At 40.8% G+C, this 22978-nt stretch overlaps 1 protein-coding gene across 2 annotated transcripts in view; it reads right to left on the bottom strand.

Moving 5' to 3' along the window:
- Positions 1 to 19130, bottom strand: part of BTBD7 (BTB domain containing 7) — an 88961-nt gene extending 69831 nt beyond the window's left edge. Inside the window, exon 1 of one of the 2 annotated variants that reach the window (XM_086363158.1) lies at positions 18910 to 19130. The gene's annotated coding sequence lies outside the window, so the exon portion shown is untranslated. Of the gene's footprint in view, positions 1 to 18402; positions 18711 to 18909 lie in introns of those variants that run through there. The other variant, XM_086363159.1, reaches the window with a different exon arrangement.
- Between the last annotated feature and the right edge of the window lie 3848 nt (positions 19131 to 22978).

Raw genomic sequence — 22978 nt, 5'->3', positions numbered from 1 at the left:
ATTATAAATAAGACATTGTGGACCTGTGGTTAGTAGCTTAAGATCATGTCTAAAAACAGTACCACCAATAAAAAGACAAGTCAGAAAACATTTTTACTCACTTTAAATAAAGATATCTGTTAAATTGCATTTTATTATAAAATTAAATTGTGTTACTGCAAATAGAGATTATTTGTTCGAGTCTGGCTTAGGAGCATCTTACTAAGCCCATGTGGCCTTTTTATAATACAACCTATTATAATTTAAAACAGCTTGTTAGTCTCCTGCTGCTACTCTTTTTTCCTATTAAAAATGAATTCTTAAAAAGGATATTTTTAAAAGTACATCCCATTCCACCAGTCTATGCAACATTCTTTTAAGGATAACAATTAGAATTTTTAAAACTAGAAAATGAGGGGGAAAATGCTGATAAACGAGGTGAGTCTGGTTCTTAGAACTCTCACTATAGTGCAGATTCATACTATATATTCTTGGTATTCTTGATATTTCTCGTTATAAATCATTTCTTAAATAAAATGTCTGCTTTTTAATGCATATTCAGCATTGTCTGAAATATGTTAAGCTGTAGTTTTTCAAATGATTTTAAAAAGATAGTCTTCAAGGAATCATGACCGTAGGAGTAATCACAAGGGAAACTACTGATCATCATTCTAAATAGGTTAAGAAAACCAAAACCAGTGAGAGAATGATTCAATGAGATACTAAGTTATTAGAAATAATGTTAAATGTAGCAATTTTCTCATTTAGGAAAATTAAATGTACATTTAATCTTTGAAATTATGCATTCAGATGTGCATTAAAATGTAAAATTAATATCAATATTTAAGTAGGTTAGCCAAGAATAGAAAATGGCAAACATTTAGTGAAAATAGTCAATAAAAAACAAAAAGTTGAAGTGAACCATGTTACAAATATTTTACTCCTAGACATCAAGCATGTGAATTATTCTGACTTTAAGCACAATATTTTAGGGGGCTGTTTCCAAATTTGACCATTAGCTACAGGACTTCCATATTATTAACCTAATTATTTATCTCTATACCCACACATTTCCTTTGCATAAAGAACAATTAGTTTTGCTGAATTTTAAATCCCTAAACAGTTATTCAATGCTTATGTTTAACTGTTGCAGAAAGGGGGATCCCTTCCAGGGCAAGAAAGTGGGCTCGGAAATGAACTGTCCGAGGAGACACATGTGTTGAGCAAGAGATTTTATTGGGAAGGGGCACCCGGGCAGAGAGCAGTAGCGTAAGAGAATCAAGGAGAACTGCTCTGCCATGTGCCTCCCAGTCTTGGGGTTTTATGGTGATGGGATTAATTCCACGTTGTCTTTGGCTAATCATTCTGACTTACAGTCCTTCCTGCTGACCAACCTGGACAGCATATTAAAAAGCAGAGACATTATTCTGCCAACAAAGATCCGTCTAGTCAAAGCCATGGTTTTTCCAGTAGTCATGAATGGATGTGAGAGTTGGACTATAAAGAAAGCTGAGTGCCGAAGAATTGATGTTTTTGAATTGTGGAGTTGGAGAAGACTCTTCAAAGTCCCTTGGACTGCAAGGAGATCAAACCAGTCAATCCTAAAGGAAATCGGTCCTGAATATTCACTGGAAGGACTGATGCTGAAGCCCCAATACTTTGGCCACCTGATGCGAAGATCTGACTCATTTGAAAAGATCCTGATGCTGGGAAAGATTGAAGGCAGGAGAAGAGGACACAGAGGATGAGATGGTTGGATAGCACCACCAACTCACTGGACATGAGTTTGAGCAAGCTGCGGGAGATGGTGAAGGACAGGGAATCCTGGAGTGCTGTAGCCCACGGAGCTGCAAAGAGTCACTCATGACTGAGCAACTAAACAACAATCTAATTTGAATATAAAACTAATCATGCTATTTGGTGACAGCACATAGGCACTGCCATCAAACAGTGTACACCCACTCCCCTCTTAGTTTTGTTATTTTACAAGGTTAAAATATAATTTTATTTTCTTTATTGAAAATATGGAAACAGTAATTTTTAGCATCTGATTTTTAGTTGTCTATTTCTTTACCTCCCCAAAAGGGTTTTTGCCTTCTATTACTAGAGTTTGAAAAGTTGAGATTTATACTTTTGACCCTGCATTTTAAAGGTTATAGATCATAATACACAAATAAAATACATGCTAAATCTTCTCAGGCCTACCCACTCCAAAACTTATGTTTCCCCATTCACGTATGAGAATTACACATTTGTTGTTTAAATTGGAGAAAAAAGAAAAACAGGAGAGTGTAACAAACGGCAATTTCCTAAAATCTGCCTCACAAAGACAGCTGATAGCTATTTTGACTTTCTAGCATTTTTTACATAAATCAACTTTAAATAGTTTTAGGTAGGGATATTTTACAAAGAGTTCTATAAAAAGTTATTTTCATTTCATAATATATCAGGGATAGAGAAACACAGACCAATATAAATTTTACTTTATCTTTTAAAACCCCCTAAATATTGTAAACTAAGATCATGGCATCCGGTCCCATCATTTTATGGGAAAGAGATGGGGAAACAGTGGAAACAGTGTCAGACTTTATTTTTGGGGGCTCCAAAATCACTGCAGATGGTGACTGCAGCCATGAAATTAAAAGACGCTTACTCCTTGGAAGAAAAGTTATGACCAACCTAGATAGCATGTTCAAAAGCAGAGACATTACTCTGCCAACAAAGGTCCGGCTAGTCAAGGCTATGGTTTTTTCCTGTGGTCATGTATGGATGTGAGAGCCGGACTGTGAAGAAGCCTGAGCGCCGAAGAATTGATGCTTTTGAACTGTGGTGTTGGAGAAGACTCTTGAGAGTCCCTTGGACTGCAAGGAGATCCAACCAGTCCATTCTGAAGGAGATCAGCCCTGGGATTTCTTTGGAGGGAATGATGTTGAAGCTGAAACTCCAGTACTTTGGCCACCTCATGCGAAGAGTTGACTCACTGGAAAAGACTCTGATGCTGGGAGGGATTGGGGGCAGGAGGAAAAGGGAATGACAGAGGATGAGATGGCTGAATGGCACCACTGACTCGATGGATGTGAGTCTGAGTGAACTCCAGGAGTTGGTGATGGACAGGGAGGCCTGGCGTGCTGCGATTCATGGGGTCGCAAAGAGTTGGACACGACTGAGCGACTGAACTGAATTGAACTGAAAATATTGTGTCGGAGAAGGCAATGGCACCCCACTCCAGTACTCTTGCCTGGAAAATCCCATGGATGGAGAAGCCTGGAAGGCTGCAGTCCATGGGGTTGCTAGAGTCAGACACGACTGAGCGACTTCACTTTGACTTTTCACTTTCATGCGTTGGAGAAGGAAATGGCAACCCACTCCAGTGTTCTTGCCTGGAGAATCCCAGGGATGGTGGAGCCAGGTGGGCTGCCTTTTATTGGGTCGCACAGAGTTGGACACAACTGAAGCGACTTAGCAGCAGCAGCAGCAAATATTGTGTACATATGCCATAATTTATTTTACCAAAACATATTGAGAATCATTTCTAACTTTTCAATATTATAAACAGTCCTGTAATCCTTTTACCTCTATCTTTAACCACTGTAACTTATGCCATTAGAATAAGTATCAGGAAATAGCATACTGGATAAAAGGGTATATATATTTCTGATGTGGAGATTGGTCAGAAAGTTGCAAATTTACATTCCTACCAACTCTGTGTTAGAACATCAAAACTCTGGTCATTATTAATGTTTGTCAATCTGATGGGGGAAAAATGATCTCATTATTTTAATCTTCATATTAAAAATTATATGAGAAACTGAATTTCAGTGTATTTATTAGTCTATAATCTTTGGGTATTATTCTATGTAGCTGTTCTTTTTATTAATTTGTGACACTTTTTAATATTAAAATATCAAGGCAGAATATTTATATTAGCCTTTTAAAACTATGATGGCTTTTATCATAAGTGTTTAAATTTTTTATACAGTCACTTTTTTCAAACTTTTCTTTTTGTAACATCTGGGTTTCACATTCCCTGCTGTAAATGTTTTTACATCACATACAAAAAAGTTCTCTTAATTTTTGTTGTCTTCTCCAAATTAGATTATGTAGGTAAACACTCCTCAAACACAGCAGAAAGCTGACATTAGATAAAGAGTTTTACAGCACAGCTATTATTAAGTAATTCAGTGTGCTAATTTTAAGAAATTAATTCCTAATATGAAGATAATTAAATTAATTGGTGTTGCCTGGAAACAAAATGGATATTTTTTTCAGTATTTTATTTTATTTTTTATTGTCAGAGTTTTACATCTGTATTGATCCTATGAGTTATATAGCTATTTTATTTTTAATGTAACTTATTTATTTTAATTAGAGGCTATTCAGATTAACAGGAGGATGCTTTTGGGGAGAAGAAACCTAATTAGTCCTATCTACTCATATGCTGTTTGCTAAAGACATCTGGACACCCAGCGTCGCATCTTCCCTCATCTTTCTCCACTGTAACAAGGTGGTTCACCAATCCCACTGCAAACCACTCAGACTAACTCCCAGTTTAGTATCTTCCTTGGATTGTCACAAATCAATCTTGGTCTCTGCTTCAGTCTAACCAACAATGAATTAATTCCAGCACACCAACAATGAATTAATCTAACAGAGGTTCAATCAAACATATACAATAAGTACGAACTCCTGGCCGCAAATCCTAACTATGTAAAGTATTTTACACTTAAAAGTGCCAACTATGTGCCCTATGCTAAGTATTGATGGTTATAGTTATGAACAAAATATCTTGGTTCTCATATTGCTTACAATCAAGTGATAAAAATGGACATTTAAACAATCTGTTGTTGCTGTTTAGTCCATAAGCGATGTCCAACTCTTTGCCACCCCACGGACTGTAGCATCCTAGGCTTCCCTGTTCCTTCACTATCTCCCACAGTTTGCTCAAACTCATGTTCACTGAGTTGGTGATGCCATCCACCCCTCTCATTCTCTGTCGCCCCCCTTCTCCTCCTACCCTCAATCTTTCCCAGCATCAGGGTCTTTTCAAATGAGTTGACTCTTTGCACCAGGCAGCCAAAGTATTGAAGCTTCAGCATCAGTCCTTCCAATGAACATTCAGGGCTGACTTTCTTTAGGATTGACTGGTTTGATCTCCTTGCAGTCCAAGGGACTCTCAAGAGTCTTCTCCAGCGCAATCTGAAAGCGTCTATTCTTCAGCACTCAGCCTTCTTTATGGTCCACCTCTCACTTCTGTACATGACTACTGGAAAAACCGTACCTTTGGCTATACAGACCTTTTTTAGCAAAACGATGTCTCTGCTTTTTAATATGCTGTCTAGGTTTGGCGTAACTTTCCTTCCAAGGAGCAAACATCTTTTAATTTCATGGCTGTAGTCACTATTGGCCGTGATTTTTGAGCCCAAGAAAATAAAATCTGTCACTGTTGCCACTTTTTCCCCTTCTATTTGCCATGAAGTGATGGGACTGGATGACATGATCTTAGATTTTTGAATGCAGAGTTTTAAGCCAGTTTTTTCACTTTCCTCTTTCAGTGTCATCAAGAGGCTCTTTTTTTCTGCCACTAGGGTGATATCATCTGTATATCTGAGGTTGTTGATATTTTTTTTCTACTTTAAAAAATTAATTTATTTAAATTGGAGGCTAATTGCTTTACAATATTGTAGTGGTTTTTGCCAAACATCAACATGAATCAGCCACGGGTGCACATGTGTTCCCTATCCAGAAACCCCCTCCCACCTCCCTCCCCATCCCATCCCCCAGGGTCATCCCAGTGCACAAGCCCTGAGCACCCTGTCTCATGCATTGAATCTGGACCTGGACCGGCGATCCGCTTCACATATGATAATATATACGTTTCAATGCTATCCTCTCAAATCATCCCATCCTCGCCTTCTCCCACAGAGTCCAAAAGACTGCTCTTTACACCTGTGTCTCTTTTGCTGTCTCGCATATAGGGTCATTGTTACCATCTTTCTAAATGGTTGTTGATATTTCTCCCAGCAATCCTGACTCCAGCTTGTGTTTCATCCAGCTGGGCACCTTGCATAATGTACTCTGCATGTAAATTAAATAAGCAGAGTGACAATATACAGCCTTGTCATACTCCTTTCCCAGTTTTGAACTAGCCTGTTCCATGTAAGGCTGTAACTGTTGCTTCTTGACCGGCATACAGTTTCTCAGGAGATAAATAAGGTCATCTGGCATTCCCACCTCTTTAAGAACTTTCCACAGTTTGTTGTGTTCCACATAGTCAAAGGCTTTAGCAAAGTCAATGAAACCGAAGTAGGTGTTTTTCTGGAATTCCCTTGCTTTCCCTATGATCCAACAAATGTTGGCAATTTGATCTCTGGTTCTTCTGCCTTTTCTAAATGCAGTCTGTACATCTGGATGTTCTTGGTTCACATACTGCCAAAGCCCAGCTTGAAGAATTTTGAGCATTACCTTGCTAGCATGAGTGAATGTCACTCAGTTGTGTCCGACTCTTTGCAACCCCATGGACTGTAGTCCATGGAATTCTCTAGGCAGGGATACTGGAGTGGGTAGCTTTTCCCTTCTCCAGGGGATCTTCCTAACCCAGGGATCGAAACCAGGTCTCCTGCATTGCAGGCAGATTCTTTACCAACCTAGCCACGAGACAAGCCCTGCTAGCATGTGAAATGAGTGCAACTGTGTGGTAGTTTGAATATTCTTTGGCATTGCCCTTCTTTGAGGCTGGAATGAAAACTGACCTTTTCCAGTCCTGTGGCCACTGCTGAGTTTTCCAAGTTTGGAAATAATTACAAAAATAAAATTATACCCTGGGATAAATGCCATGAAAGGCATGGCTGCTATGAGAGAGAATAAGTTGATTTATTGACATGAATAAGCCCATAAGACATAAAAAGAACACACATAGCATACAGAAGAGAGATCTTAAACACATAAATATAAATAATATAGAAACACAAATAACACTTGACATTATTTATTGACAGAGGTAGTAGTGATGTGATACTGGATAGTTAAGGCAGAGTCAACAGTTTAGCAAATTCCAGGAAGAGCAAGAAGGCCAAGGTAGCTGATGCAGGGGAAGTGCGGAAGCAAGATACTGTAAGATGAGGGAAGACAGGTAGGAGGAGGCCAGGCCACACACATCACTCCAAAAGGCCAAGAGACCTGTGAAAGTTGTCTGTTTAATTGCTTAATTCAGTCTTCCTGAACCTTAATCAATCATGAAAACCTTTCTAAGAAAAACCGGTAACAGGCCATGTACAGTGTTCCATAGAACATACGTTCAATCATATGACAGCAGGGGAGTATGAAGTAAAGGCTTGCACTCTGCTAGTGCAGATACATTTTAAGAGAAAATGATACAATACGAAAACTGAGTTTTCATTTATTTAAATTTTGAATTAAAAAGTATCAGGCAGAAAAAAGCACAACAGGCTTAAAAACTGCTTGAAAGGCTGGCCCTGGCTGGTCTTCAAGACCTCGGACTTTCTGTGTTTCTACCATTCCTTAACAGATAAGGACAGCTCTGTATATGTAAACTGTTTGTGCCAACAGTATGGTTTATGCTCAATATCTGCTTTCCTTCTGGGAGCCTAGAATTTTGATACATGTTAGATAGTGGATGCCTACTTGACCAGCCGTCAATAAAAACCCTAGGCACTCCACTGAGACTCTAATGAGCTCCCCTAGTAGACAATATGTCACTTGTGCTGTCACAAGTCGATCCTGGAAGTACTAAGTGTGACCTCTGTGACTCCAGCAACAGAGAGCTCCTGGAAACTTGTGCCTGCTTCCCTTTGGACTTCGCCTCATGGGCCCTTTTTCTTTGCTGATTTTGTTTTGTATCCTGTGCTGCAATAAATGATATCCATGAGTATCACTATATACTCAGTCCTCCTAGTGAACCCAGGGATGTTCTTACAGATTTCAATGCAAGAACAAAATGGAATACAGAGAGATGGCTCCCTCCACCACTGTTTTCCAGTCTTTCAAAATGAAACTATACTGTTTTGGAAAAAATATATAGTTGGTATTCAGGTATAGAGAATCTTTTCTTTTTTTTTTTTTTAATAGAAGCAATTACCATAAAAAGCAGAATGACAGCTAACTTTAAAGTGATTGTGATTGAGACAAGGCACTGAGTGAGGCTTTGCTCATGTTTGTGCTGTGCTTAGGTGCTCAGTCGTGTCTCTTTGCAAACACATGGACTGTAGCCTGCCAGGCTCCTGTCCATGAAGATTCTCCAGGCAAGAATACTGGAGAGGGTTGCCATGCGCTCCTCCAGGGGATCTTTCCAACCCAGGTCTCCTGCACTGAAGATGGATTCTTTACCAGCTGAGCCACAGGGGAAGCCCAAGTATACCTGGAGTGGGTAGCCATTCCCTTTTCCAGGGGCTCTTCCCAACCCAGGGATAGAACCCAGGTCTCCTACATTGCAGGCGGATTCTTTACCAGGTGTGCCACCAGGGAAGCTTGCTCATGCTTACACTGTTCTATTTCATGACTATGGCAGTGTCAGATTCAAAATAACTTAGTAAAAAGGTAAGTTAAAATTGTTTATATGCTTGTCTATTATTTCACAACAGAAAATGTTCTGTTGTAGCTGGTATGGATTTGGAAGTTGTCAGCTGAAGTCTTGAAGCTATCAATATATCCATTTCCTGAAGAAAAGGATATAAAAGAATGAACGGAAGGCTAAGTTCTGAGGCACAGGAAATGCCTATGATTGGGGAGCTGGGAAAGAACACAGTTAAGGAAACCATGGAAAACCCTAATCAGCTGGGCAGTGACCAGAATAGGCTGCGTGTTAAGAAGTGGTCTATGAGTGAGGTTTACTTTGAAATGAGAAGTCGCCCCCTTCCTCTGTGTGACCAGAAAGTTTTGGATACACTTCAGTTTCAGTACTTACCACTCTGTAGGGGCAAATAATTGCTACGATTTCTACATCCTCAAAGAGATTAAGTTCCTACAGTACTGGCACTGTGTCCTTTTCAAATAACTTTGTATTCCAATTACCTTGAAGACAGCCTGGCTCATAACGGGTCCTTAATAAATCAGGTGCTTAGAATGGAGAATAAAATCAGGCCCGTATCACAGAAACCACGAAAGGAGAGAATGTAAAGTATTCTATGATCAGTTTTAAATTTTCTTCATTTTTCTTCTTTTTCTCCTACTTTTGGCAACCTTTCAGGTCATTACCGTTTTTTTTACTAAATCCTTTCCACTCTACTGCTACCTCCTCAGCGTTGCTTTAACAATTGTCTGAGCACCGACTATGTGCAGGGCACTTAGCCAGGTACCGTCAGAGATACAAAAACGAGCCTGCTGTCGAGTGCAGGACATATTCCAGGACGTGAATAACACAAAGCTGTAAGCGGAATACGAGAGAAAGAACAGGATCATGGCATGAAGTTAGAGGAGGGTGATTAGAAATAGCTTTCATGGGAAGATGACATCTGCTTTGGTTCTTGAAGACTGTTAGAATTTAAATGGAAAGAAGAACAGGTAAGGGTGTTTCAATACAAAGAACAGCTTAAGAATTAATGGGTATACGAGAGACAACATACAAAGAAATGAAGCAAGAAAGGCACGAGTAGACCAGATCAGAAAAAGTAAGAAAGAAGCAAAAATTACGTCATTGTCCAAGTGAGTAGGGCTGATAAAGGAGACCAAAATGGAGCTGCCAGAGATGTAAAGGAAAACCAGAAAAATGTCGTTTCATACAACTGAAGAGACGAAACTGAAGCGGAAGCAAAAACTTGGAGTGAGCAGATGTTTTATAACTCTTTTCAAAGAAAGACTGTAAAAAGGTGCCAAGAAGTGAGGCAGTGGTAGAGAGGACGTGAAAGTATGGAAAGGTGTGTGTATGAAAAAGAGGGGGAATCATAACAAATGAGGAGGGAAGATGCAGTAAAGCATCAGTTTTCAACTGGGTGACTCTGCTCCCCCAGAGACGTCTAGCATGCTTGGAGACACTTTTGGTTGTCACAGCTAGGGATGAGAAAGGGCACTGCTGCAACCTAGGGGGTAGAGGCTGAGGAGACACTTTTGGCTGTCACAGCTAGGGATGAGAAAGGGCACTGCTGCAGCCTAGTGGGTAGAGGCTGAGGATGCTGCTAAACATTCTGCAATGCACACGACCGTGCCCCACAATAAAGAATGATCTGATCCAACAGGTCAGCGGTGCCAAAGCTGAGAAACCTTGTACTAAAGCACAGTGTATACAAAAGAGAGAATGACTAACCAAAGAGGCAAAGTCTTTGGTAAAGTGAGAACATTCAGGGAGAAAGAACTTTTCTGGTTCTCTATCCTAGTGACCCTGATTACAGCACGAAGCTGGATAGCTTCAAGATATTACTTATTTGAAAAAGCATAATGAAATACACCATTCCAATTTTCCCCATATACACGAATGACAATGTGTATGCCTTAAATCATTATTTACCCTGTGAACAGATAAACCATTTATCTTTTGGGATACCACCAAGGTTTAAAATGTGGGTACTTCTATTTTTTTCTAAGTTCCAAATATGTACAGCAATCACACCCATTAAAAGGTTAATAGATATAAATGATTAGAGTCCATGTACTAGTTATAAAATTTATAATTTATAAAATCTCTTAGGTACCATTTAGAAAGGAGTTACAAATAATCTAAATTTTAATAGTTCATTGGAATACCATGTGACATGGAGGCCTACAAAAGAAAGCACCAGTTTAAGAAGCCAAGTAACACTGCTATAAAAGGGCAGGAGGAGTTAACAGTGACTATAAAAATGGAGCTTGAACTACCTTTGGTACAAAGTGCAAAATATTTCAAAGACACAATGAACTTGATCATATACTTTTCACTTTGTATCATAAGCATGAAAAGACTATTTACTGACATGCATTATGTGAAAAGTACTAAGAGAAATTTATAAAAAAATTCTGCTCTCAAGAGAATTTTCATTCATTTATATGTTTCCCAAGCATGAACTATGTGCTAATAATAGGCTTACAAGGATATAACAATGAAAAAGATAGACGTAATTTCTGCTTCAAAATTATTTAGGGATAGGACTTCCCTGGTGGCCCAGTGGCGAAGACCCCACACTCCCAATATGGGGGGCCAATTTGATCGCTGGTCAGGGAACTAGATACCGCACGCTACAACTAAGACTGGGTGCAGTCAAATATTTTTTTTAAATTATATAAGGACAAGCTGGTAAACGACCCCAGGTGGCGCTAGTGGTAAAGAACCTGCCTGCCAAAGCAGGAGATGATGTAAGAGATGCCAGTTTGACCCCTGGGTGGGGAAGATCCCCTGGAGAAGGAAATGGCAACCCACTCCAGTCTTCTTGCCTGGAGAAACCCATGGACAGAGAAGCCTGGCAGGCTACAGTCCATGGGGTCACACAGAGTCAGACATCACTGAAGCAACTTAGCACATACACACACAAGCTGGTAAATAGGTAATTACAATGTAGAGGAAGCACAAATTAGTGAAGATGAACTCTAGGGCTGAACTATCTAGGTTTGGATCCAGATCCATTTAAAAAGTTTGTGATCTTGGGCAAACTGTTTATCTTCTCTGTGTCTAATGATGAAGTATTCACCTTATGGGCTTGTTGAGAAAGTAACATCTGAGATAAGATCTAAGACTATAAGTGTGAACTTTTTTCTTGGTGAAGGTAATGGGGGGAGGGGTTGGGATACCAAAATAAAGCTCTAAACAGCAAAGGAAACTGACTATGTGAAGGCCCAAGGAAAGAACAAAACTCGGTTCACTAAGGAACTTAAAGCAATTCTATACGCAGAGTGCGAAAGGGAAGGGGTTTGGCAGTAGTAAAGATACGAGCCCAGAGAGGCGGCAGAGGCTGGGTAACAAAAAGCCACTTGACCTATGAAAGGGAGTTTGAACCTTATTTTAGAGAGTTTTGCTAAACATACACACACACTTTTGCTTAAACTTGGTCTCATTCAAGAGTTAATAAGCCCACAGGATAGAAAGAATGCACACATAAAGAAGAGAGTTCTTGGCTTCAATTCTCAAAAGTTGAAATCCAAACAGCATTAAAGACATTCACTTAATGTGGAAAAGTTGATAGAGAAAAAGAGAGATGCCTGAACATCTCTGTTCAGAACACTATGTTGTGTTTTCACATAGACTCTTTTAATTAATCAAAGAATAACTCTAAGGAAGGTGATACTATTCATTTTACAGATGCAGAAACTAAGGTACAGAGGAAACAAACAACTAGACATCAAAACGTGAAGGCTGCTCACAAACCTGCCTACCCCAACACACGACACTACAATTTCTCATGTATACTGTGTTCTCCTTTACCTTGTTTCAAAAATAACTACAAATCACCATGTCAGACTTTTATCTGACTGAAGCCAACAGATGGAGAAGTATACCAAGTTGGGAATTTTAACTCTACTTCCCCATCCTTCCTCCTTTCTCAGACTTTACTGTTGAAGCATGTGACAGAACTATGACTCTGTAATCAAGGCTATAATGAGATTTATCTGTCATAAGCTATTACTAACATTCACTACAAACTCACCTAGTTCTGCCACAAAGCTTTTTTGCTAACCAGAAAATTCTCATGTTTTGTCTCAAGCAAGCAAGAAATATTTTGGGAAAAGTCTGAAGACAAGAATAATTAAGTCTTAAGAAGAATATTATAGAATTTTTCTCTGAAGTAAACTCTAGATAAAACAGAAAGTAAGTATAATTTCAGAATGGGCTTCCCTGGTGGCTCAGAGGTAAAGAATCTGCCTGCAATGCAGGAGACTTGGGTTCGATCTCTGGGTTGGGAAGATCCCCTGGAAAAGGGCAAGGCAACACACTCTAGTATTTTTGCCTGGAGAATCCCATGGACAGAGGAGCCTGGCAGGCTACAATCCATGGAATCGCAAAGAGTTGGACACGACCGGAGAGACTTAGCTCACAGCACAATTTCAGAATTCAGAGGAAAAAATACACTATACTTGAAGTTGTTTTGGCATTAAGTCTCCCCCTAAAGAAGAAAGGAAATTACACACTAACAACACAATTCATTATTGCTCATTCCATGATTTCTGCTTTAGTAAGTAAGATTTTCATAAAATTTAAGGAATTGTAGCCAGAGGAGATTGTCAAACTTTTAATCTTTGTCACTATTTTTAGAAAACAAGGGCAAGCAAAGAACACCTTGCATGCCTGGCCTAATTGATTTTTCCATCTCACTTTAGTTTTAAATACAATAATATATCTCAAATTTACTAAAAGATTGTTTACAAAGCACTTTCTCATGCTATTATTTCATCCCAACAACTCACTCTCTACAATTTACCAGACACTATGATGCCACATTCTGTAGGCTTCTGTTCCAAGTACAGAGAGTTATGTGGAGGAGTCAAACGTACAAGCAACTGGTGATAATGTAGTACAATAAGAACTGGAAGAAAGGTCCAAAGTACTAAGGGAGTGAGTATATGATTACCGGTAAAAGCAACTTTTGAGCTGGGTCTTGAAGAATAAAGATGGCTCTAAGAATCAGTAGACTTTTAATTGCAAATAACCCCAAACTGGCTTACACAATAGGGATTTATTCATGAATAGAAATCCCACCATAGGGAAAGCCCCAGGCCCAGCACAACAGGAGTCTAAAATTGTATTATCATGGACCTACATTCTTTCTGCCTCTCAGTTCTGCCATCCTCAGGGCTTGCTTCATCACTCCCTGTGGTCACAAAACAGCTGCCAGTGGCCACTAGCACTGTCCTCTTGTTCACATACAACAGGGGAAAAAAACCTTCTTCCCCCAAAATAGAATCTCTCTTTCCTTGTCCAGTTTAACTTGGACAAACAATAATTTACGGGGGAATGCCTCGGGCTGATTGGCTTGGTGTAATCAAAATCTACCGCTGAAATGGGTGATGAGTCATCTTCTAAGAGTCTCCTGGATGACAATGAAAAAGAACTCCAAACACTGGGATAAACACACTAAAAACAGAACAGGGAACAAGAGAAACAGTTTAGCATGGCTGGAGTGATGGGAAATCTACGGTTGGACACAGTTTATGAAAGTTCTGTGAGTTTGGACTTTATCCAGTAGACAATGGGAACTCAACACAAGTTTTTTAGGTGGAAAAGAAACATCCTTCAACTGGGTTTTTTTTTTTTGGTAAAGTGTGGTAGCAATATAGAGAACTGCAGAGAAGGAGAGGGAAAGTGGGAGAACAAACAGCAGCGATTCAGCTGGTAGGCCACTCGATAAACAGGAAGTGGTAATAGGGAGGGAAAGAATGGAATAAAAAATAAGGCGGCAAAGTTGCTGTGTAAACACTGCCTGTGTCTGTACTTCTTTCTTATTACAGATGAGGAAATCAGGCCTCAGACAGGTAAAATGGATGGCTTATGACCACAAAATTTTCACCAGGCAGAAACTCAGCACCTGAAACTGAATTTTCTTTTCTTAAAACATACCTGTGAACACACTCAACAAACCAGGAATATAAGGAAATTATATAAAGCTTTCTCGCTAAGATGAGGAACAAGACAAGGATATTCATTTTCATCATTTCTATTCAATATAATACTGGAACTCCTAGCCAGAGCAATTAGGCAAGAAAAAGAAAGAAAAGGTATTCAAATTGGAAAGAAGTAAAATTATTATTGTTTGATGATAACATGATCTTATATATAAAAAATTCTAAAGATCACACACACACACACAACCTATTTAGGATAAATGAATTCAGAAAGGTTGAAGGATACAAAATCAACACATAAAAATGAGTTGTGTTCTGTAACAATGAACAATCCAAAAAAGAAATCACATTTACAAGCACCAAAAAGAGTATTTAGGAGTAAACCTAACCAAAGAGATGACTTTTATACTGAAAACTACGAAATGTTGTGGGAAGAAATTAAATACAAATAAATGAAAGACATCTGTTGTTCATAGATTGGAAGACTGGAAAAGATGTCAACACCACTCCAAAGATTCAATCCAATCCCTATCAAAAAAATCCCAATGACATATTTTTTGCAGATATAGAAAAATCTATCCTAAAGTTTATATGGAACAGTCTTAAGGGACCCTAAATAGCCAAAACAATTTCAAAAAAGAATAATGTTGGTGGCCTCATACTTCTGATTTCAAAATTACTATAAAGCTAGAGTAATCAGAAGAGTTTGGTACCAGCATAAAGACAGACATACAGAAAAATGGATTAGAAGATTTCAAAAATAAATCCCTGAATGTATGATCAAGTAATTTTTGACAAAGATGCTAAGACTATTCAATGGAAAAAAGACAGTCTTTTCAGCAAACGGTATTGGAAAAACTGGATATTCACATGTAAAGAGCTAACTATAAGAGTTTTTTTGAGGGCAAAACTCTTAGAAGGGTTTTAAAAGGGGAAAGCTTCATGTCACTGGATTTGGCAGTAATTTCACAGATTTAACACCAAAAGTATAAACAAAATAAAAGAAAAAACTAGGTCAGTTGGACTTCATTAAAATTAAAAACTTTTGTGCATCAAAATACACACCACAGAGTGAAAAGGTAATGCATGGAATGGCAAAAATATTTGAAAATCATATATCTGATAAGGGATTGGCATCCAGAAAATACAAACAGCTCCTACAACTCAACAGAAAAACAACTTAATTTAAAAAATAGGCAAAGAACTTAAATAGATTATTTCTCCAGTTCAAAAGGCTGATAAGCACAAGAGATGCAAATATCATAGAGAAATGCAAGTGAAAACCACAATAAGATATCACTTCATACCAATTAGGATGGATGTTATCAAAATAATGAAATGAACAAGTATTGATGAAGATGTGAAGAAACTGAATTCTGACCCATGCTGGTGGGAATGTAAAATTTTCTGGATATATACCCAAATGATGGAGAAGGAAATGGCACCCTACTCCAGTATTCTTGCCTGGAGAATCCCAGGGACGGGGGAGCCTGGTGAGCTGCCGTCTATGGGGTCGCACAGAGTCGGACATGACTGAAGCGACTTAGCAGCATACCCAAATGAAATGAAAGCAAGGACTCAGATACCTGCACATCTATGTACATGGTAACATTAGTCCAAGAGCCAAAAAGTGGAAGCATACAAAGTATCAACTAACAGATTACATACAATGGAATATTATTCAGCCTTAAATAGGAAGGAAATTCTAACAAATGCTACAACTTGGATGAACATTATGCTAACTAAGTGAAATAAGCCAGGACAAATATTGTATGAGTCTACTTATATTAAATACATACAGTAATCAAATTCATAGAGAAGGAAAGCAGAAAAGTGGTTGTCATGGGCTGGGCATAAAAGGAAGTGGGAGTTAAGTGTTTACTGGGAACAGAGTTTCAGTTGAGAAAGATGAACAGAGTTCTGGAAATGGGTGGTCGTAGTGGTTGCGATACAAAGTGGATGTACTTAATGTACAATTAAAACTGGTAAAGATGGCAACCTTTATGTTATGTGTATTTTACCATGATAAAAACAACAACAAAATTATACTTGCTGTGCATCTTTTCTAGGGACTCTATCTTAGTGTTAGGATCCAATCTCTTCCTACCCAAGTACTGCAACAGCTACTATTTTCCCTGGTTCATTCCACTCAACCTTATTCTAACTCAATCAATGGATCACTGACAGGTGCATCTTGGCAGTTTTATCAAACTAATGTTTGGCCTCCAAAGTTTAAAAGACTCCCCATATCTTGCACAAGAGGATAAAAATCCAAATCTCCTCAATCTGGCACTCAAACCCTTCTACAAACAGATACGCTTTCAATAGTCTAATGTCTTCCCAAGGAACTTCAGTGGTCAGCTCATCCAAGTTTTCCTCTTTTCCCCTCCCTTAAAACTAATCTCCACCTTATACTCTTGCTTTTCCCCCACAAAGTAACTGCTCCAATCTCTCTGTAAATCTAAACCCTCACAGAAGCCAGCTCAAGTCTCAAGTGTTCCAGGAAGTTATTTAGACTCCTGAGCCCTCACTCATCTCCCTTTAACCAGGAAACGTACAGCATTCTTTGTACTGAGAGAACTTTAACTAGATTGTTTTCTAGGCTCAGAGGGGTACATCTCATCTTTTCTGAGGGCAAAGTCTATATATTACACTTGTTTCTTTCTTCTGCAGCACCTAATATTGCAAAATACAGAACAGATCTTCAATAATCACCTGTGTAACTGAACAAAAGGCACAACTTTGGTGTGTGTGTTTCAATGACTAGAATACGAAATCAGAATCATGTGACATGACTGTCTCTGAAGGTTAATCTGTGACACACAACACAGAAATTGCTGCGATTATGTGGAAACCACGTGGTATAACACAGGTATTTTAAAGCCTAAAATGAGAGTCTGATACAAAGAACCTGTTTAAAACCTGGTATTGCTGAATCAAACGATATAGTAGTTAGGTTTTCCGGGACAGAATATGAACCTATGGTTTTACTGAATGCATGCAAACACGAGCAATGCTATAACTGGACAGAAATACAGTCACAGGCCTATGAAAACTCTAAATGAAATGTCAGTTGGTTTTTATTAAATTCAGGTCAGGAAAAAAATCTTCATCAGTTACTTGTGGTAACTGACAGCAACTGTCAAGAATCAGCGTGAGGCGCACTCTCTGACTTCTCCTTTCAACTCTATTGCACAAAGACCCAGGGAGGATGGTGGTGAAGAATGCAATCAATGAAGAACAGGGGGTTCAGCAGTGAGTGAAAAGTGTTCTCTAAATGGGGCGGAGAGAGGCCTAGATCCCCGTTTTGGTCCAATCCCTGGCCAGCTGCAGGACCCACAGCGAGTAGCTCATCTCCCTGAGCCTAGTTTCCCGGCTCTAAAACAAGTCACACCAGATCACTCAAGGTTTTTCTGACTTCAAAATTCTAGGACAAGTTTCGTCACAGCTGCCATTAACGCGTATGATTCTTGCAGTTTCAAATCTTTCTTCCACATCTCCAGGAAGAAAGTAATAGATTTCAGCAATCTAAAAGAAATGGATGCCATTGAGAGACAAAAGATTGTAAAAATGTCTACTTCTTTATCACGGTAAGATATTTTAGCAGAGGGAACAGATTTCTGGTAAAAACCAAGGCTGCTTCTGCAAATTAGGCCTAATCCAGAGTACTTATTATCTGTGCTGGTATATGAAGAGGTGCTATTGTATTTCAAAAGAGGAGCAACACTGCTCAGAGCTTCCCCCTCGAAAACTGAGAGAGAAAGTTCTCATCTTCGGGGCAAGGCTAGGAAATAAACATCTGTGCAAATGACGAGATGCTGAATGCACGCTTTTAGCCTTTCAAGTACTCCAAGCACAGACTTCTTTATCAAACACTCTGTATTGTCTCGTCCCTCTCCCAACCTACCAAAGAGCCAATTCCAGTTCGATCCCGAAACAGTAACTTACCCGGACAATCCAACTTCTCCCCGGGAGCAGCGGTCCCCAGGCCTGCTCTCCCCGACCCCCGAAGCCGGCCGGCCGCTCTCACGCCCACCCCCAGGCGGTCCAGCCCGGCAGCCCGGGTAAACGCGCGCCCGAGTCTCGGGAGCGGTTTCCCGGCGTCCAGGGAGCGGCGGGTCCCGCCCCTCGGAGCCCTGAGTCGGGAGCCGGCCCGGCCGCTATCCCAGCTCGGGAGCGCCACACCTCGCGGCTCCAGCCCCCCGGAACGGCGGCGCACAGCGCAGCCCGCCCCTCGGAGCGCACCAGGACCGGTCAGTCTGCCGCCGCCGCCTTAGCCCCAGACGGACCACTGCCTCCCTCCGCCCCGCGGCGCCGCGCGGCGGCCCGGCCCCAGCCCTGAGCCCCCGCCGCTCACGCACAGACCCTTCCCCGCCGGGACGCCCAGCGCCGCGCCGCGCCGCGCCGGGCACAGCCTCGCCTCACAGCCTCGGAGACATCGAGGGGGACACTCACCCCGGAGGCTCCTCCTGCCGCTGCTGCTGCCGCCGCTGGGACCGCGGCCGTCGCCCCCGCCGCCGCCACCACCAGCACCGCCGTCCGCACCGGCGCCAGCGCCCCGGGCCATCCTCCTCCTGCCGTCGCCGCCGCCGCCCCCCTCTCCGCTCCTGTCAGTAGCTCAGGCTCCGAGGCTTCTCCAGGTTCCCCTCGCCGCCATTTTGACGCCTGGAGCGGGCAGGAGGGGCTCGGCTCAGCGCGGACCTGGCGCGCTTGCGCGGCGCTGCGGAGCCGGCCCGAGCCCCCGCCCGTCCTCGCCGTCGCCGCGCCCGGGGTCACGTGGACCACCGGCAGCGCGCGCGCCGGGGCTGGCCCGGGAGGCGCGCTCACGGGACCCGGGAGCGGTCGGAGTCGAGTGCGCGCGCATTATTCCCGCTCTCTCCTCGGAGTTGGTTGCTTGTATCCTGCTTATTCTGGGGAACTGTGGCAAATCGTTTAAATCTGTCAGAATGGAACTATAATAACAACGTTACCGGACGACCGATTCTACCAATTTTTGTTTCCATTCGGCGGCTGGCATCCTGATCTAGAACTCACCTTGCATTTTTCTCAAAACGAAGGCTACGTCCGCGGAAATATCTTTTTTTTTTTTTACAGTCTTGGCGCTTGGGTGACTTCTTGACAGTTTATCTTAAGCCCTGTCTGTATGATACTTTTACAAACACCATCTTGCTAGTTGTATAGAGGATTTTTTTTTTTTTTAAGTCAGACACTGAAAAGTTTTCCTCAGCAAGATACTCCCATAAACCTGGGATAAGAACTGATGAAAGCTCACAGTCGCCACGTGGGAGAGCCAAATCGCTCTCCCCAGATGCCCCTCGTCTGGGAGTTTCAGCGATGCATTAACGAAACACATATTTATGGACCACCTTACAGTTTGCAAAAACACTGTTAAATGCATGGCTTCCTTTGAACACCAAAACCCCACCCTTTGAGGTAGTGGGGACAAGTATTACAAGTATCCTTTACAAGCTTACTTTTACAAGAAAAAGGACAAGTATCCTTTTACGACTAAGGAAATAGACTCGAAAATACTAAGTCGTTTGCCCCCCCGGGCGTACATGCTGCATTAGTAAGTGGACAAGCCAAGACTAGAACCCAGACATTCTCACCCTGGTCATCAGACAAATTACCCCTCACAGTTCTCCGACAGGCTTTTCAATACATCGTGTATTTGTCCTCTGGGAATTTATTTAAATCCCTCTTGAAAGTACTTGCTTAGTCAATCTGTACCCATCCTTTGAGAAACAAGTTTTCTAAGTCATGCCTCCAAGTCTTCTTGTTCTCAAACCATCTCTAAGCTTAAAACACTAAGAGCACTTTCAAATTTTACGATGTGTTTTTAACCATTTCTTGGTCCTTTATTATTTTATACATTTCACATTTGGTTGGAAGATTTAGGTTTCTTTTTTTTTTTTTTTAACAAGGAAAGGACTTTATGAATGTGATCATTGCTTTTCTCTGGACTTTCTTCAGATTAGATGTATCTTTCTTGTCCTCATTCATCACCGCCTTACTGCCTTGCAAAGATACTTCTTTCCAATTGATATTAGTTCATTTTCCCCTCCCCCAACCTTTCAACCCATGCATCTTTCCTCAACCCCAGTCCTCAAAGGTTTAAAGATTGTAGCATTCCATTGTCAGGAAAAAATATCGCTTCTAACTGGTAGGGGTTTCTTCAACTGAGCGTGTGTGTGTGTGTGTGTGTGTGTGTGTGTGTGTGTGTGTGTGTGTGTGTGGTGACAGGAGATAAGTACATGGAAAAGTGAGAAAATACAAGGGAAATAGGCCCATCTAGTTGGAGCAAAGGTTTGTCTCTGGGTGCCCACATCCTGTTCCCCTGTACTGTTATCAGTTCAGTTCAATCGCTCAGTCCTGTCTGACTCTTTGTGACCCCATGAACTGCAGCACACCAGGCCTCCCTGTCCATCATCAACTCCCGAAGTCCACCCAAACCCATGTCCATTGAGTCGGTGATGCCATCCGGCCATCTCATCTTCTGTCGTCCCCTTCTCCTCCTGCCCTCAATCTTTCCCAGCATCAGGGTCTACTTCCTGAAAATGCATAAATGAATCTTATCTAAGTTCAAGACACCTACCGTTATTTTCTATTCTTTTGCCTTTGTCTTTAGCTAAATATTACACTAACTGGAAGACCTACTATATGCAAACTAAAAATTTCATTGTCCTAACCACCTTTTGATAATTCGCAAAACATTACATAAGATCGGTCCCCACTATTACACTTTCGGGCTTCCCAGGTGGCACTAGTGGTGAAGAATCCACCTGCCAGTGCAGGAGATGTAAGAGTTCAATCCCTGGGTGTGAATCCCCTGGAGGAGGGCATGACAACCCACTCTAGTATACTTACCTGGAGAATTCCATGAACAGAGGAGCCTGGCAGGCTGCAGTCCGTAGGGTTGCACAGAGTTGGACGTGACTTTAGCATGCACATATTTACAGTTTCCCATTTATTCCAAATCTTCATTGCTTGACTTAGATTCTGCTTTCTAGACACAATTTAACAAGCAAAAGTAAAACAATACCAACAATAGCAGAGACATTACTTTGCCAACAAAAGACTGTATAATCAAAGCTATGGTTTTTCCAATAGTCATGTATGGATGTGAGAGTTGGACCATAAAGAAGGCTCAGTGCTGAAGAAGTGTTGCTTTTGAACTGTGGTGCTGGAGAAGACTCCTGAGAGTCCTTTGGACTGCAAGAAGATCAATCCAGTCAATCCTATAGAAAATCAACCCTGAATATTCATTGGAAGGACTGATGCTGAAACTGAAGCTCCAATACTTTGGCAACTCATTAGAAAAGAGCCAACTCATTAGAAAAGATCCCGATGTTGGGAAAGATTGAATGCAGGGGAGAAGGGGACAGAGGGTGAGATGGTTAGATGGCATCGTCAACTCAGTGAAAATGAGTTTGACCAAACTCCAGGAGATGGTGAAGGACCAGGAAGCCTGGTATGCTGCAGTCCATGGGATGGCAAAGAGTTGGACATGACTGAGTAACTGAACAACACAACAACAGCATTCTAAAATCTGAGGGTGTCACCATTTCTCTAAACGCTTTTGACGTGGAAATCTATCAAAAGGCTTTTTGAAAAGCCAAATAAAGTCTGCTGGTTTCACCTTGTCCTTTTCTCTATCTGCATATTTGAAGAACTCTAGTAGACTAGTTGGGTGTGATTTACCTTTACAGAAACCATGTGTAAGTGCTCCATGATTTTTTTCCACCCTTTAATTCATCTATCTTGTGTTTTCTTATTAAACTATTTAGTTGCACTTACAAGATACTGAATATACTTGGTTTACACATCATCCGTTAGAGTTTAGATTTATCTATTTCAGTTCACTCCTACACACTTAAAAAAAAAAAAAATGCATCCAATGCCATATGCCAAGCACAGTGATAGATGCACCAGGTAAAAAATAAATGAGTCTTTGTCCTTGAGGAGCTTAGACTCTAATAAGAAGGCAGACTAAAATATATATATATATATATTTTTTTTTTTTTTTAAGTGCTAAGATAGTATTCAGTGGTGAAGAGTATGCACTCTAGAGTCAGACAGACCTAGTGGGCCTGTGACACAAGTCAGCAAATCAGCATCTATTCTGGAAATTTCTATGAAGTTATCCTAGGAGATTTTTTTAAAAAATCTATTTCTCTGGAATTTTGACCTTAACAGACAATGTAAATTATCTTCCTTAGCTATGAGGAGAAAGACATGAGCAGTAGGAGAGAATGGAGACCACGAGCAGAAAGAATCAGAGAAACTGAGAAAGGGAAGCCCTGACATCATTTGAACTCCTGGGCATAGCTTACCCTAAACCAATCCATTCCTAGTCTTCAGTTTTTATGAGCTGCAAAGAAATAGAGGAAAACAACAGAATGGGAAAGACTAGAGATCTCTTCAAGAAAATTAGAGATACCAAGGAAACATTTCATGCAAAGATGGGCTCGATAAAGGACAGAAATGGTATGGACCTAACAGAAGCAAAAGATATTAAGAAGAG

The sequence above is a fragment of the Bos grunniens genome, chromosome 21 (assembly GCF_055505025.1).
Source record: "Bos grunniens cultivar Pamir isolate PY7600 chromosome 21, Bosgru_T2T1.0, whole genome shotgun sequence".
NCBI classification, from domain to species: Eukaryota; Metazoa; Chordata; class Mammalia; order Artiodactyla; family Bovidae; genus Bos; species Bos grunniens.
Note: the sequence above shows the minus strand (reverse complement) of the source record. Positions and strands in the feature narration are given on the sequence as shown.